The 17,577-nt window shown below is 38.5% G+C and overlaps 1 protein-coding gene and 1 long non-coding RNA gene across 4 annotated transcripts in view; one reads left to right on the top strand and one right to left on the bottom strand.

Moving 5' to 3' along the window:
- Positions 1-17,577, bottom strand: part of LRMDA (leucine rich melanocyte differentiation associated) — a 738,096-nt gene that overhangs the window by 602,857 nt on the left and 117,662 nt on the right. The window lies entirely within an intron of this gene.
- LOC128413738 (uncharacterized) lies at positions 189-15,230 on the top strand. Its single transcript, XR_008330424.1, has 3 exons — positions 189-346; positions 13,129-13,194; positions 13,977-15,230. It is a non-coding gene; the product is annotated as an uncharacterized LOC128413738 (long non-coding RNA).

Below are 17,577 nucleotides of genomic sequence, written 5' to 3'. Positions count from 1 at the left end.
TTTAAAAGAAAAACCATAGCTCAAATGCTCTAAACAAACTCAGTAGCCTGTCCAGAACAGCACTTAGCAGAGGGCTGGAAATAGCAGTAGAGAGGCCTTTCCCCACCTCAGTGCTGCTTCATCTCTTCCCTAATATTTAGTCCCTGAGCCATGTCAGCAAAACTCTTGGCCTGTTTCTTTCCAGACTGCCCCCTTTCTGTCCAATGACTCCTGTTTCCATGATCTCAAAAGCAAGGAAGCAAGCATGTACTTCACCAAATCCGTATCGAGCATCTGATAAGAGGGGAAAAGAAGCTCCCTGTAAGTTGTACCACTTAAAAACTATTTTCAGAGGCTAAATAATGTGGTAGGTATTCTTTTATCACTAATTTATTTCCTTCAGCCTGACTAAATCTTTTCCTTCAGTTTGAACACTGAAGTCAGGTTTTTCCTAGCCACAGGATCTAACCTCATCCGGTGAACTAACAATTTGCTCAGGCTACAGGTTCTTGAGGAGAGAACATTAGCTGCCTACAATCAAAGTTCAGAGTGCTAAAAGTGTCTGTCCATCTCTCATCACTACAGATACTGCAAGTCAATGTTTCTCATACAGATCTATGTGCTTTATAAAAAGTTGGGGGCTACCGAGAAATAGGAGGGCTACCCAAGAATAAACAATATGCAAAACACCTCCCAGCCTTTTCCTTCTTGAAAGGAAGGTGGGGATACATGGCCTGGGTTTGTCACAGGTGAATAATGCAGAACACTGGTTTCTGGTAATATCAGTGGGTGGGAAGTAGGTGGCACACCTGCCACAATCAGTTGATTTTGTATACAATCACAGTATAGATTAAAACACCAAATTTGTTATGCTTTCTTACTGTGAAATGCTTATTAAATACTTTGTGCAGCTTTTGGAAGTCAAATACTGTCAACTGCTATTGGGATCTGCACAGTCTGTAGTAGGAAGAAATAACAATTTGTTAAATTTAATTAGGTTGGGCATAATTTATATGCCTTTCTGCAGTCTTACTAATTTAACTCTTGGTCTCTTCAAAAATGTTTTTTTAATATAAATTTTAGACATTATCCTACAGGTCAGCATTAACTAGGACACTAATGGAATGTTCCTCATAAGTTTTGATGTACTTGTTTTTAATATTCCAATCAACAACATCATATGCAAGCTCATAATAGCATCCCAGTCAAGCACATGGTAATAGCATTTATAGCAATTTCAGAAGAAATCTCTATATTTCAGTTTTTAAATTATGTGTTTAGTTACTTTGTCCAGACTGAGCACGTGTGGTCTTACGTGTTCATCTTCAAATGACCCAGTTCTTCCTCAGCTACATTGAGTCATAGAATCATAGAACTATAGGGTTGGATGAGGGTCATCTAGTAACAAGTCTGTGAACTTTATACCTGGTTTCCAGAGCTTTGGAATTTTCACATGCTGCGAACCCATTTTTCAAACAGACACATTTTGGCAGATCATATATCTTGGTGCAATTGCAGCCTAGTAGATAAAGCATAGACTCATGTGCTGGCGAACCCCACTACCATCCCCAGTATATGGTGGGTATAATTTGACATGATCCAAAGCATAGTCTGGGCTGCACACTTACAGTTCTTTTATTCATTTATACATGCCTTGAACATTATTGGCATGGCAGGGCCACAACAGGGTAAGTTTTATATAAAGTATATGATTACACCCAAAATCAAGTGATCGCTGCAGGTCCAGAATTAACAGGGAAGTAGCATGTATATGTGGAATTGCATTCCAATGTACTTGAAACTACATACAAAAACTGGGCATATTAATACAAATCCTCTAATTGCCAACGATATGAAAATAATGGCAACCAAAACTCAGTTACTATTGTGTAGCTTTGATCTCTGCAGCCACATTAATGTCCAAGGAACAAAAGTAAAATGAAAAGTCAAAATATTGTTTGTAATTGGCTAGTTATACTGAAAGTGTTATCTGGCTTGGTTTATGCTGACCACCATCTTCGAAAGCTAATTTGCTTCCATTTACAAAACTAGTTAAATGTATATTTCCTGATGATCAGGGATTGATATAGATATCTGTGATCTAAAAAACCCCCAAAACCTCACATTGATAGCTTAGAAGTGGCCAGCAACTTCTAAAGAACAAAGTGTATGATTATATTAGGTATGTTTATGTGTTGTATATTATTTTTATTTATCTATCCTGCTTTTCTGTCCTTAAAAAGCTCAAGATGCCTCACAAAGCATAAAAGCACCCAAAAAACAAGATGCGTATGTCTGCGGAGACATACTGTAGATTTAGAGGCTTAGGATAATTTTATTTACTATTTTAGCATACTGATGTCAATCACCGCATCAAATTGCCAGCCAAAGCTTGTTTTAATGTTCAAAATTTTGATAGATGAACAAAGTGATGCTGTAAGAAAGAAACTAACCATAAAACCTTATCTGCATAAGTCAAATTAAAAAAAACCTGAAAACACAACCTATGCAATACTTGTTGCTACGGATTTGAAATGATACCACAGGAGACTGAAGTCTACACAAACTTTCTTAAAATTGCTCAAGTCTTGGTACAACTGATCTGAAAATAGCTTCTGTTCTCTTCTAGTCTCTAAAACCGCTTCCTGCCACACACCAGCAAAGCATTCTGATTCCTACAATCACTGCAATATAAGGATCTGAAGAAGTGTACATGCACATGAAAGCTCATACCAATAACAAAGTTAGTTGGTCTCTAAGGTGCTACTGGATGGGAAAATTTTTATGCAATATAAGTATCTTTATCACTGCAATATAAGAACACTCTTACTTGCCATAAAATTGCATACAGTAGTGAAGGAAGTACATCCAAAATTAGTGCAGGTCTGCGTTTGTGTCAGGACCCTCAACCCACGGATCTTGCAATTCACTGTGGTGGACTCGGATGAGATTCAGGCTACTTCCTCAGGGAGAGAATCTCCAATACCTTATTCAGGGCACTTCCAGCTAGAGGTCACAATCCTACCACCATCCTCTGACACAGAGGATACCGCCCCCTGTGGTACCTGTCTCCTCAGTCTCACAGAAGCCAAAGGCCAAAAAATAAGGCAAGGTTCCTTTAACCAACCAGCTAGCTTCTCCAGGGAGGCAAGGCCTGGCTAGCCTACATGAGGCTTTCGATTAGTTCTAGCTGTCTTCAGAGACATCATCTCTCTTAGAATTGCTTTAGCAGGGGACCCTTGGAACTGTCCGAGGTCCTGTATGCTCTCGGCTGGACTTGGATTGGAGTTGGGACTTGGGACTGGATACTGCCTGCTTCCTCTGTGAATTCATAGAGCTGGATAGTTCGAGGTGTGTGTATGTGTGTGAAAATACAGTAACAGTGTGGAGTATCTGTAAAGACAGATTTCAGCAGCATGCTAAACACTAGCCTGTAATACTGGACTAAATGTCTTTCGAGTGCCGTTTTATTTTTTCCTCAGATAAATACATTCTGTTGACAAAATCGATGGTAATTTTGAAAGACTGAAAAGCAAATATCAGGTCACTTCTGTCTACTTTGTCTATCTAAGCCAGGCCCAAACTGGCAGCTTCTATAGTTCAGGCTAATTGTGAGTGACTTTAGACATCAGGACAATGCTGTTCCACGCATCAACAAAACTGAGAACTGTCAAGTAGACTACAAACAATGACAGTCACCCAGCAGCCAGTAGGGTTAACATTCTCATTGTTTCCCACCTCCTTAGGAGGCTCTGACGGCATAGGAAATATTTCATAAACAACAATAAAAAGTGCAGATTTGCTCCATATGGTCAGCTATCCAGGCATCAAAATACTGTATATGCATACAGCAAATAGATCTCTTTCGCTAAAATGCCAAACTGAGATCTTTAAAATGAAGGACATTTCTCACAAGATATATGAACAAGGCATTTTGGTCCTTGGTCCACATACCTAGGTACAACATACAAGTAGGTGGCCAGTTATAAAAAAGATAATGCTTCTTACCCCACCAGCTTTCCCCTTTAGAATACACTGCAGTAGGGAACCTTTCCTGCCATCCTCACTGTGTGGGAAAAGCTATGCCTGAAACCTGTATGTGGACTTTAAACTTAACACAGGACGCATATATTTTGACCTCTGTTTCTGCTCCAAAGTACAAAATACCTCATGAGAAGAGGCCCTTAGTGACACAGAAATGTTTTGAAGAGGCACTTCAGACATGTCAAAACTCTTAATGAATCCTGGAAGTAAAAGGAAAGTCTGTTTGCTTCTTATATTGATTTAACCAGGATTCCGACTGTCATAGTGCTTTTAGTTTTAACAGAAAATGTACAAAGTTAGAGCTGCTTGTTTTGACAACTACAAAAAGATTTCAGTTATGTGTTACCTGCTGAAGTATCTAGATCTTCCACAGTGAAAACCTGTTCATGTAAGTTCTTAATATTTCCATCTTTATAAGTGCATACAAGAAAAGTCTAGGCAGTCAAATTCTGACGCTCACCTGACAAAGTATTTTGCCGTTTTAAACCTAGATTCCAGAATATGATGCAAAAGTTAATTTGCAAAGTATTATATAATAAGTATAAATGAGAAACCCTGAACACAGATATCATACCAAATTTAGATGGTGCAATCCAATATTTAAGCAATTTACAAGTTGAGAGGACAACATTGGCCTAGGCCTTGAGAGGGGAAATCTTTCACATGAGAAAAGCAGAGACATTTTTATTTAATATCAAGAAAAGAGAATGCTCAGAAAGCATAATATATAGTTCTACTGCTGAAACTGATCAGGTCTGAACCTTTAAGCTTTCTACTTTGGAAATGTTCAACCATATGTAATCTGTGATGAACTTCTTGAAGGAAGTCTGGGATATAAGTAAATTAATGTACGACAACAATAAATAAAGACCAGGATCGTATTAAGATTACGAAGAGCAAGTTTTACAGATTCCCAGTCCCGATAACTTTTATCCTTAGAAAATATAAAAACTCTGTTGGATGAGACAAAAAGTTCATCTAGTCAAGCACTGTTTGACAGCCTAGAGGTGGGATGTAGTCATAGATAAACCTATTCATGAATTTGCCTAAATTGCTTTTACAGTCACTTCACCTAACAGCCCTAATCAACTTCTTGTGGCAGGGTATTCCTTAAATCAAAGACTCACTGTGTGAATAAGTACGGTACTTCCTTTTGTCTGCCCCTGAATCTCCTGCCAAACAGTTCTCTCTTGGATGATCCTGAGTTCTGTACTGAGAGAGGGAGAAAAATATCCCTCTTTCATCAGTACAGTACATGCATGTATTTTATACAGCTTGGTCACATCTCCACCAACAATTTTCCAATCTAAAAAGTCTGAAATACTAAAGAGCACCTTTGTTCATAGGAAAGGTGTGTAAGCCTCCTGGTTATTTTAGTTGTCCTTTAGTTGTCCTCACAATATCCTTTTTAAGAAAAATCAGAACAAACAGAAATGTACACAGATTTGTATATGAGCATTAGAACAAAGGCAGTTTTGTTTTCTATTCTTTTCCTAATAACCCCTAAGTCCTTGTCTTGGAACACTATAAGTGGAACACTTATAGGGAGTCTTATCTCTCAGGCTAACTACCTTTTGACCCACAAGCTCAGTAAAAAAAAAAAAAAGTAGGGCTCTAAGTGGTCCTACCACCTACTTTTCTGACCCCCTTGGTGGGGAAAAGCAAGAAAGAGCACATTTTTAATATCTACCCCCAAAAGCTAGCCATTCATTTCTGTAAGAAAACACCCTCTTCAAAATGGAACCAGCCACAGAAAAGCTTCCTCTTCAGTCTAGTTCACAGGTGGGAAGGTAAGTTTGTGTCTGGGCTATGCCACTTCAGGTGAGACATGAGAGCTTACATGACTAAATGCTCTTCCATGTCTGAAACTGAAACACTATCCAGATCAGATGGAGAGCTTGATGGTGGAAGTTTTACTGGAGAATAGTGCCTAGCCTTTTCTGGATAGAGTGGTATCTCCCCTAAAGTTCATGTGAGCAATCTGTGACCCTTGATCATTCTCAAAGCATCCAGTTCAGAGAAGTGCTAAATCTCAGAGGCAGCTGGGTTCTAATCTACACATTAGTCCAGGAGGTATAGATCTGGTCAGTTTGTACTGTAATTTGCAAAGACTGAATTTCTCACACATCCCTAATTTATAGTACACTTCTTCTTATAATGTAGCATAGTAGGCTGTTGCTGTTTTGTTTTTTTTGTTTTGTTTTTGAGGGAGGTGGGACACCAAATGCCAGGCTGGGCACAAAGAGCTACTTATGTAGGTAGTTCTCTAACCATAGGAATTGTAAAATAGGCTTCTAGCTTCTCTTGATAATATCAGGAGATTGTATTTTTGGTAGTTACTTTGCTCCCTAAAGAAAGTTGCCAGCAGTTAAGTGGTGCTTGAAATTAACATATATAAAGTTTACAGTGGCAATGTATTTCCAGCACAGTGCAATTCTGGAACTAATAAAAAAGGATAAACAGAAAATAGCATCAAGCAAATGAAATTTACAGTTCCAGACTTATGTTTCATAATGCTCATTTAAATCTAACTGACAAATCCTAGAATAGGAACACAGTTAAAAGATCTTTTTCCCATGCATAAATATAAACAAAAATGATGGTTTCACCACTTGTAAATATTTATGACACTTTATTAAATCCAAGTTTAAAAATCTCAAAGTGCACTGAGAATCTAAAATTTTAATCCCTCTTCGCTTAATAGGATGCTCTGCAGCAAATTTAATCATCCACATGTGTGGAAAGTGCATTTCTCTGTAAGGTACTCCTATCTGTTAAGGCTGCACTTCCAAAAACATAGATGTGAAAATGAAGTATTTACCACTATTCATAGATTCTGTCAGCCCAGCATGGTAATTAGCACTTAAACCAATAAGAGCATCTAACAAGGAATGTAAGTCCAGTTGCAGATTTTTGCATGTAATACCCCAGCCATTGCTTGAAACAGATCCTTAATTTACACCTTATTCCAGAAATAAAGGGGATTTTACCTGCAGTAGTTAAAAGCTCATCTCACAAAATTCTAAAATAGGACCTGGTTCTCTCAAAATCAGATAAGCCCATGCCTTGACAGTGCCACTCCTGACTGCTCCACCATTCCAAAAAAAAGTTACATAGGCAAAATATTACCATCCACACATAGATACAATATGGCCAATATTTGTGCTCACCACCAACTTTGCTTCCCGCACTCAATCAAAAGCTGCGGAAGCTGCGTGGGAGGTTCAGCTTCTAAAAAACATTCGCAAGCCGGAACTCTCATTTCCGGGTTTGCAGCGTTTGGGAGCCGATTTGTTCAGGAGCCAAGCCATTCCACTACCAAGGTACCACCGTACATGGTAAAAGACCAGTAGCCATGTTGAAATAGAAATTAAAGTGCCTCTCCCTCCCCTCCTTTATTGAACTCCACTTCTCCACTTTAACTTCTGAAGAACCAATAATGTATCACACCACATGGTACAGTATTAATTTCCACATCAAATAGAATCCATGTAGTTTTATTCTTTATTCTAGCAGCCCCCATAGCTTTTGAGAACCTTAATATCACTGCAATCTTTCACGTACAGTCCTGCCAACAAGCATCTTCCTGAAGATTTTTTTTAAGTATTTGTAAAAAAATCGAAATAAGATCCAGACTGGTTTTTCTTTCCGTTTTCAAACAATAATATTCTCAATGGGCAAGGAAAAGCAGAAAAATCTTTCAAGCGATCTGTAAGGTAAAAGCCAGACTTTCTTCAAAGTAAATGCACGTATCCTAGCTGCAAGCAAGTTTTGCTTGTCCATGTGACTGCACTGATGTGACTCATCAAGTAAAAAAGACAAAGCACAGATACTCTCCTTGAAATAGACCAATTTAAAATTTAATATTCATACTGTATATCAAAATGCAGTGACTCTGTTTTCCTAGACATTGCAAAAAATTATGAAATCACGTATTTTAATATCACTTAGAAGCAGCTTAAGTCACCCTAGTAGACTGCATCCCCAGGGTTGAAGTTGAGCACAACAGGACAGGTAGCACCATTATTATTCAAAAAACATATCCTAATAGAACCTATAATAAATAGGCATCATTACTTACTTGGGAGTAAGTCCCAATTAACTCAGTTACATTTTCTTTTGAGTCAACATCTACAGGATTGCAGTATTAGGATGTTGGGGAATTATCTGCTCATTGAGTTTAATGTGCAAGGGAGGGAGTGCTAAGGGGTTGGGCTCTTCTTTCCCTTTCTCAATATTGCAGTGCCTTCGTTGAAGGATTATGAGGTTGGAAGAGGTCCCTCCCAACACATCACTTCTCCACATCTTTTTATACATCTCAAGGTGAAAGGGAAACAGCTTCATTGAGAAGTGGATGAATAGGAAAGTAAAGAAAGGGCTCTCTCCTCCAACTTTCCTAATCACCAGCAATCCAACCATGTAGTGGTTCCACAGTGACTTGGTACACAAGACATTCTAGTGTGCATTAGAAGGAGTGCCATGAGATCTAAGCAAGAAGATTTTCTAATAAGAGGCTCCAAAGCTGGGCAAGTATTCTGCATCACCATGGATTCATTTGAAATATTGTGGTTTAAATGCAACACACACACACTGTTTAAATTAGCCAGTTGTTTGTGGTCTTTGAAATTCAGTCTTCCCATGGAACCCAACACATTCTGTGCCCAGGTTGAAAATTTCTATATTAAAGCAACTGAGTTAATAGAACTATAACACCAGGGGCTTCTGCTCTTTGAGGGGTGGCAAGTCTAGGTCAGGCAGTCTGCTTCAATGCAAAAACAACAGAATCCACCTGTGACGTCTGAACAGACCTGGCAAAGAATCAAGATAGGTACAGAAGGCAAGGGAGTCAGCAATCCAGAAACAGATTCTGGACATGGGACATGGAGGGGGACCATCAAGTGAGGATTTAACTGATACCTCACGACCTGCTATTCTAGCAAGCCGTTGTCGATTTCTTCAGAACTTGTAATGTATAAAATAATTATAGTTATTATAGTATAAAAAAAGTAGAAGTGATGGGTGGTGATCTCTAGATTTTCCTACCATAGCAATTCAAACAAACAAACAAACAAACCCATGCATGGTTCAGATATTCCTGCCTGTATCTCAATAATGAAGCACAAATTTGTAACACGCAATACTGGGTTAGATGGACTAATAGCCCAACTCAATATTAAAGGAGTTTCATGTGTTCATAAGCCCAGGCTAATTCTCTGTACAACAGCCTACAGCTTGGCAGAATTTGCATCTCTCCCAAAGCTTCCAATCGGTTCCTTACGCCCTACCTTAAAGGTGCAACACAAATTGCTTCATATAATTGCCTTAATCACCAAGAGTCAACAGCTTTACAATACAAGCTTTAAAATGAAGAGTCATGAACTCTGCCATTTGAGCAAGGTAGCCCACCAAGTTGCTTTTGTTTTGCACAGGTGTAACAATGAAAGGATAAGGGAATGGATAAGGAGGGTCACTTCATTTATTCACTTAATCTGCCTTGCTGTTGCTGGCCAAGTTTGCTCTTGGAACAGTGAAAAAGGCCAATTAATTTATCAATCTGCACTCTTTTCTGCCATAACATATTTTCCTCTTGCCAACAAAAAATGTGTCCATTATCAGCCAGGTCCCTGTCCTCCGAAGGCGGCTTGTGCAGCTGTATAATTACACTTCTTCCTTTGACAACTTGCATGATTGTTTTCCTAACAGTATATTACTTCGTTAGTATTTTCCAATATACGTTATTTTTAAACTGTCACTTTTGCCCAACTCATCCCAATTCGCACTCGTCTGTTTATCATAACAATCATTAATAACTGTCACTCCACGCCATCAATTTAACGAACTCACTCCCTCATTAGCATGTTCTAGCATTTGTTCCGTAGAAAGCCTGATTATTTTCTACAACAGGCCAAGCCAATTACTTTAGTGAAATGGAATCACATTAATCAAAACTTAACAAGGTGGCAAATTTAAAGATATCTGATTGCAAAAGACAGCATAACTAATATGTCAATGTCAGAGGTACTATGTAGGTATGCAGCAGCTGTACTGAATGTATCTTTTCATGGAGAAGGCCCTATGAATTTTGACACTTCATATGATCTGACAACTACCAAAGTGATATCAGAAGGCTAAAGGCTGGGTTGAGCTGCTCCTGGTGACTTCTGTGGATTCTGGCAAGGACAGCACAGATGGGGGAGGCACGAAGAAAGCAAAAGCAAAACGGTGACCATCCGTGTCTATAGTGCCTGCCAGACGGCAGTTCATCATGTCCCCCTATGCCAAGACATTTTCTTTTACACTTTAGAGCGATGATGCTCATCAATCACAACTTGACAAATGCACCAGAACCAGCTGCAAAACATGCATAGCCCAGCAGTCTGAAATACGCTGACGCAACTCACTGAAATCTAATATTTTTTCATTCAAGTCTATTCTGCATGGGAAAGACAGAGGGGACAATCTTTACACTCCCCCCCCTTTAGAAACAAACAATCAGGTTTAGCCTTCCGATATATATATAAACATTTTAAATAATAGTTGCATCTTTGTTATTTAAGCCTCCTTCTTTATTTCTAGAGCAAACGAGGCCTAATTTTAGAAATAAAAAATACAAATATTCCTTGTTACTTTGAATGGTATGGCAGTATTGGAAATAGCCAATTTCTCTTCATTCCACAACACACACAAAAAACAATGATTCATATTAAAAAGAAAAAATAATGGAAAGATTGATACATGTTAAAAGGGAATATAGCATCAAAAAGGATTACAGGTTTTGCTGTATAATGTTATTAGGCTTGGTTATATCATATACAGTTCATGAGATTGCACTATGATTCATTTTTACAACTTAAACAGCTATTTGGTTGGGTTGCCAGGTTGAACGTGATAAATGTGTATGATAAAACAGAACAAAGAAAGGCCATTGCTTGTAAACCTACCACATTAGTCAGTGTGTTAACCCATCCTGTACCAGCCTCACATTCTAAAGCCTCATCATGTTTGCTCTGTTCATTATGACATACCACATTAAAGTCTTCTATTTCAATTAACGCAAAAAAGTTGAGCATAGTACATTTTCAATAACACACACCACATGGGTGGAGAATCTGTGACCCTCTCAAAGTTGTTATTTCCCCACTCCCAGCAGCCCAGCCAGCATAGCCAATAGTTGGAGAGTTGAACAACATCTGGGAAACCACAGCTTCCTTACACCTGCTTTGGGATTTAAGTATAGGAAGTTTACCTTGATACTTTATAACCAACGTTATAGCTACTTACATTGAAAACAAATTGAAGAGCTTTTTTAAATTTTATTTTGCAACTAGTCCTGTACCTAGAAATGTAAATAAACTGAAAACGTAAATAAATAAATTCAAACATGAAGCATTCAAATCAGGCCTAAGTGTGTTATTGGGGGCGTGAGATGTATTTTCAAGACATTAGGCTGAAATTTCACAAACGCAGCACAGTGTTTCCTGAACTCTCAAAAGAATAGACAAGAAGCCAGGCAATAAATGCCACCAGGCACGTATATTATTATAACCATAAGATATTCTCTCGTGTCATTCATTAAGATAACATAAGGGACTCTGAAAAGCCCACTAACAATTCCTGAGAATTCTAAGGAAATCCTAATGTCTTGCAAACATTGCAGGTTATTGGAGACAACTTCACTATTTGTTACGAACAACTATATCAAGCATGTTGGTACAACCAAGAGTAAGAAAAACCTAGTCATCCACTCTGATGTTGGTGTTCACTGTTGCAAAAATCATGCACCCTTCTCAATTCTTCTCCCCTCACCCTGGGACTCCTCTCAAAAGTTTAGCGTGTGTTCATTTGAAAATTGTGTGTTTACCCAGAGATTAATTTTTGACATCATAAATTTCATTTATTCCTTATGTATGTAAGAATTGTTACCCTATATTTTTCACATGCCTGCATGATATCATTTCATATATATTTTTTGCCCATGTGTTTTTGTTAATTACATGTCAGTGACAAACTCCACCATGATGTCATGACATTTCCACACTAGAGCATTATGGGCTGTGTAATGTCAAATAACATTTACAAAAGTTACTGCCAGGAATGGAGATTTTTATCAGGTAGCTACTGCTGTATATCATTGGCATCATCTGTACACAACCAATTGCAGGAAAATGGGAGCTGAAGCACCTCAACCTGTGGCCTGAGAAAGGGAGTAAAATACATCTGTCTAGAGAAAACTCTTGGAAAACATTCATATCAAGATATGTGCATGCAATGCTAATGAAGAACTTGAAGCACAATGGGAATCAAAGTGTGAAAAAAAGAAAAGCACCAATCATATAAACCAAAAGCAGCCATTTTCAACACAAAACCCATTTTTTCCTTCAAAACTTGGAAATTTGACAAAAACAACCCCAACTACTTCAAAAGAAACGGAACATTTTCATTGAAAATCATTAATCATGAAAATTTGGCACAGTGTTAAATAAACACATACACACAATGCCATGCACACACAGGTTTATAATGTGTAATGAGTGTTATGTGTAATGTGAACATTACCGAGACAGTATGTGATTCTGGCAGTAGAGTGCCCAAAATGACTCATTCTAAATGGAGTAATGTAAAAAAGGAAGGGACAGCCCAGAACTGTTGAATGGGGTGCAAAGGCCAAGAGAAGTCAGAATCCACAAGTTGACCCAAAACAGTCAACAATACAAACATCAGCATTAGACCAAGAACACAAATGCAGGGCATAACCTTAAAAACCTTAACTGCAACAAGACATGGCCAGAGAGTCCACAGAAGAGAGGTATCAGGCCATTTGGGAGTTTAAAAATGTCATTTGGGAGTAAGAACAGAAAACACTTCAGTGACTAATTTGGGTCTGCATTATATATCTTCAGGGTCTATGTTTCAGTGGCACAAAAACTTGTGCAAAAACGGCCAAGTAAATCCTGAACATTTCACCATCTCCCCAAACACTGCAGAAGTTCTTGCCACACTTGTCCTAATTAAATGAAGAGACTAACAAAACCATGAGAGCTATAGTTGTGGCTGTTACAATTGTGCATCTGCTCATGTTTTGTGCATATTTTTATTTCAGTACAGTATTTTGATTTGAGCAAAAGAACCTTCATGAAAGAAGTGGAAGGAGGCAAGCAGAAACCAAATACGGTGGGTTTAGACAGAGTTGGACAACGTTTATTGGTTCTAGGTGTAACAATGCACACTCCTCATGAGATCCAAAATATTACAAATGATATAATGTAATTTTAAAATACAGTATGATTGTCATATTTTTAACTTTTCTATTTAGATCACTTATTTAGATATTTTTCCATTTAAATATGGTATGCTTTATAAAACTGGGGGTGGGGGGGATGAAAAATCCTCATCGTGTTTTGGGCTGGTAATTCTCATGGATAGGTAGGAATGTTATGCATATCACAGAAGTTATGCATATGTAAAGGGAAATTTAATCACATGTTTTTGAGGGGCGGGGGGAGCTAAGGTATTCGTGATTAATATTGTTCAGGTGTTTTCTGTTGTCAAATACTAGTGTATCATCCTATCAGCAGTGTATTAAAAGACCCACAATGTACAAGGAGTAGCCTTCTTGTTTTATTCCTAGGGAAAATGGCAACATACATATTAAGTCACTATGAGCATTAAAGGCAATTAAGCTAAACTGATCTGAATGAGTCTGATCTCTTTAAGATACAGCATGTGAAAGCTTTATCTTCTTGCCTTTTCCCCTCTTTGTGCGGTGTACAGTGCTCAAGATTAATCCCAGGGGATTTTTTTATTTTATTTTATTTTGTTTTGTTTTATTTCCTATTCTACCTATCTTTCATCTTCACCCCTAGACTAAGCAGATGGATGTGAATTCAAAGTTTTCTGATCTTTAGCACAAGTTATGGAGGGTTATCTTTGACTGTATATCTTTCTGCTGGCAGCGCTCCCTTGGTGATGAAGGATTAACCACCACAGCTGTCTCTTCCCAGAATGATGCAGTGCAGTTCTCCTCAACACGACAGCATCACTTAATCTTAATGTCCACTCTTCCAGTGCAGCCACGCAGGACAAAGCCAATCAACATCAGATGCCACCAAGATGGACCTACTGCTTGGCCCTGGAGTCTTTCACCCTCACACACCTATTAATCAACATCATCCAGCCCAATCCCAGAGTTTGGTTCTCAGAAACTACACTTAAAACTAAGCAAGGGTGTATGTTTTCGGTCAGAGGTGCTTTTTTTTAAGGGACTATGCATATGAACTGAACTGGCCAAACATTTAATCCAAGAAATAATTACTTTTCTCCCAAGAAGTTTATCTGTATAGGCTTTGGTCTGTATTTTTTACTTTTTCTAAAAAAAATATACCCAGTAATTTTGTGCATGCATAATCTGTCAGTTGTGACACAGGAACATATTTAGTATTTATGACCTCATGGCTTGAAATACTTGAAGAGGGATAATAACTGTCTCAAACTGTGAAGTTTTTATGAGGATTCCTATTTGACTAACATCTAAAAAGGATAAATTTAGACACCCGAACTCTGTTCTGAAAACCGGAACAGCTATTTTCAACAGCACAATATGGTAAATGACAACAACAACGAGTATAGTGCGTGTTCTAGTGTTTAGAGCATTACTTTGTTATAAGTATCCCAGCAAGCCTGTAACGTAGACCAAATGTACCCACTCCATATTGAAAAGGAAGGGGTTGGAGAGAAGAGTGTCTTGTCCATGGACACTTTGTGTTTCTGACAAAGGTGACATTTGAACTGGAGACTTCCTGATTCATACCTCAGTCTCTTAGACACTGTACTAATAGTGCTCATCTTGTTGAGACTCATCCTTTGCTACTTTAACTTATCCTATGCAGACTTGCTTGCTACTTTTACTTGGACTCTAATTACAAAGCAATTATAATTTAGTGCCTTCCCTTTTCTTCCGATACAAATAAACCAACAAAGTCCTCAAAGGCAAATGCAATAAAATAGTAAATTATAGCTGGAGTTTACTAAACAAATGCAACCTAGTTAAATTTAGAAAAATCTTCACTTTTGCTTACATTTGCAATTTTACTGCTGAACTACTGGTATTTCTTACTTATGCAAACATTAAAATGTATAAGAAACCCTCTTGTGTACTATATATGCAGCAACTACTCATGATTTATAATACCCAATTTGGGGAGGGGGGAACACACACACAACTAAACCTGATTTAAATCACAGATTACTCTGTAAAACACAAGCAAGGAACTATTCCAAATCCTAAATGTAATTTAAACATATTTATATTTTACAGTGATGTATTTTCCCCTTTCCTTGTCTTACAACTGTAAACTTTATGTAATTATATAAGCAATTTCCCTGAGGTCACAACATTGATCACAGTAATATATGGTTCAACTATTACAAAACAACAGCTAGCTATAAAATATCACTGGACATCACTACAGAGTATATGCAATAAATGCAAGACTGGGGTGCACAAACACATACATTCCCAACAAGGCACTTTAAGTAGTATACATGATTCTTTTCCTACCTCAAAGCACCCCGATCCATGATGAAGATTAGATATTAATATCAGGGAAGGGAGAAAAGAGTAGAATAATAAGAGGATCATGGTAAATGGTAATGGGGACACCAGAAAGTTTACCAAAAAACATTTATGTGCTTTAATCAGTATTATTTCAATGCAACCACACCAAACCAAGTAAATTGGCCACTGAATCAGTAAATTCCATAGCAGGGCAGTACTTTTATTAAGCCAAGCAAAAGTGTCCACCAAATGGAGCAAGCTTTAGAGTTTATCAGGTGGGGTGTTAAGCAAGGTGGGGAGAAGGGAGGCCATTCTAGATTGCTGAAGAAGATTGTCAAGTCTTACATACTGCAAACCAATGTAATTTATGAGCCCTGATAACATTTTGGCATCCTGTGCTACTTGACTGATATTCCAGCTGCCTGGATCACCTTCACTCCTCCAACTCTACCATTCCCGAGCACCAAACAATTTTCAGCACAAACCTAATCATGAAATAGTATGGCTTGAAGCAAATATGGCCTGAAGCAAGCAGGCAGAGGCAGCCCTTCTCCCTCTTTTCATGTACACTTTCTCCTCCTTGAGGAGGCTGGTCCCTTCCAATGCTTCTTTGTGCCTGGGCAGGGAGGTGGGATTTATTTAAATAGAAAGTCAGCTGACACTCACGTCAGACCAAGGGCATGGGGGGGGGCTACCAAGGTGATTGCCCCAGGTGCACTGGGGGGGGGCACTGCTCACGCTGCCACCCCCAAGCCAGCCCTATGCTGCTTTGTGAGGCTGGGATCTAATGAGCCCAAGGCGTTATTAAAGCACGCTCCACCGCTGCTTCCAACCAAAGGGGCAGCACAAGTGTGCCTGTAGTGGCTCCCTTGACTGGCCACTGCAATTGGTTCAGTTGCGGAGGCAGAGGGGAAACCTTGTTTTGTGTGCCTTCCCACCCTTTGCTCTGACTGTTGGTTTGTTTGTTTCAAGCTGGGGCATCTATTTCCATTTCCATTGCTTTCTGGCCATTTACTTTGTTATTTTCTATCTGCTACATGATCCTGTTTTTCACCCCATTTCCTCTTCCTTTTGTATTTTCTCCTCAACTTCCTCTCCTTTTCTCTTCCTCTCCACTTTCCACTGTAATTTCTGCCAGTCTTTCTCCTCATTTTCATTTTTCTTCATAAGTCCACTATTAAAGGGTGTGGTGGTGGTGTGTGTGTGTTGGGGAGTGATATACAAAATAATTATATGTAAGTCTCATTTCAGGTTCCATTGGGTGGAATAGAACTTAAGCCTCATTAAGTAGGCATAAGATTGAAGCCTTAGAGATGGAAGGGCACAGTAGCAGATGAAGGCAAGCAACAAACTAGCAGGGTGACTGGTGTAACAAGATATTTTTAACAAGCACGTGAAGGAGAGACACACCTACACCCACAATCCCCATGAAGTATACAGGGCCAAAAAATCCAGTTGGCAACCCTGTGGCAGAGTGTATGGCATTGTGAGTGTGTGTATTTCACTTCACTGGATCAGAAAAACAAATGTGGTTACAAGGCAGAGTGTAGGAAAACACACAGCCTGCCCTTACTGCTTTGACAAATACAAACTGCATTTTAAGTATCCGCTGCTGTAAATCTATCAGTCATAAAATCTCCTTTAAAGGAGCATTGCTTTTAGATGTATGTCTGAGGTTGCAAGTCTATGCACACTTACTTGGAAATAACTCCAGTTGGACTTAGTGAGCTGTCCAAATAAACATGCAAAGAATCATGCTCCAAGTTTGTTAGGTGTACTACAACTAAAAATGTAGTTATTAAAATGATGTTTGAAAGTGCAGGCATAATCACTGGACAAACAACCAAAGTTGCAGGTGGCTCTCTGCTGATTCTACACCCTGTTGAACATTAGTTCTAGAATACTTCTAGGTATCAACATATCAACAACAAGCTACATATCAACATTTGCCTGCCTCCAATTCCACAACAGTTTTCCTATTATCCATGGATTTTCAAAAA

The sequence above is a fragment of the Podarcis raffonei genome, chromosome 5, assembly GCF_027172205.1.
Source record: "Podarcis raffonei isolate rPodRaf1 chromosome 5, rPodRaf1.pri, whole genome shotgun sequence".
Taxonomy (NCBI): domain Eukaryota; kingdom Metazoa; phylum Chordata; class Lepidosauria; order Squamata; family Lacertidae; genus Podarcis; species Podarcis raffonei.
Note: the sequence above shows the minus strand (reverse complement) of the source record. Positions and strands in the feature narration are given on the sequence as shown.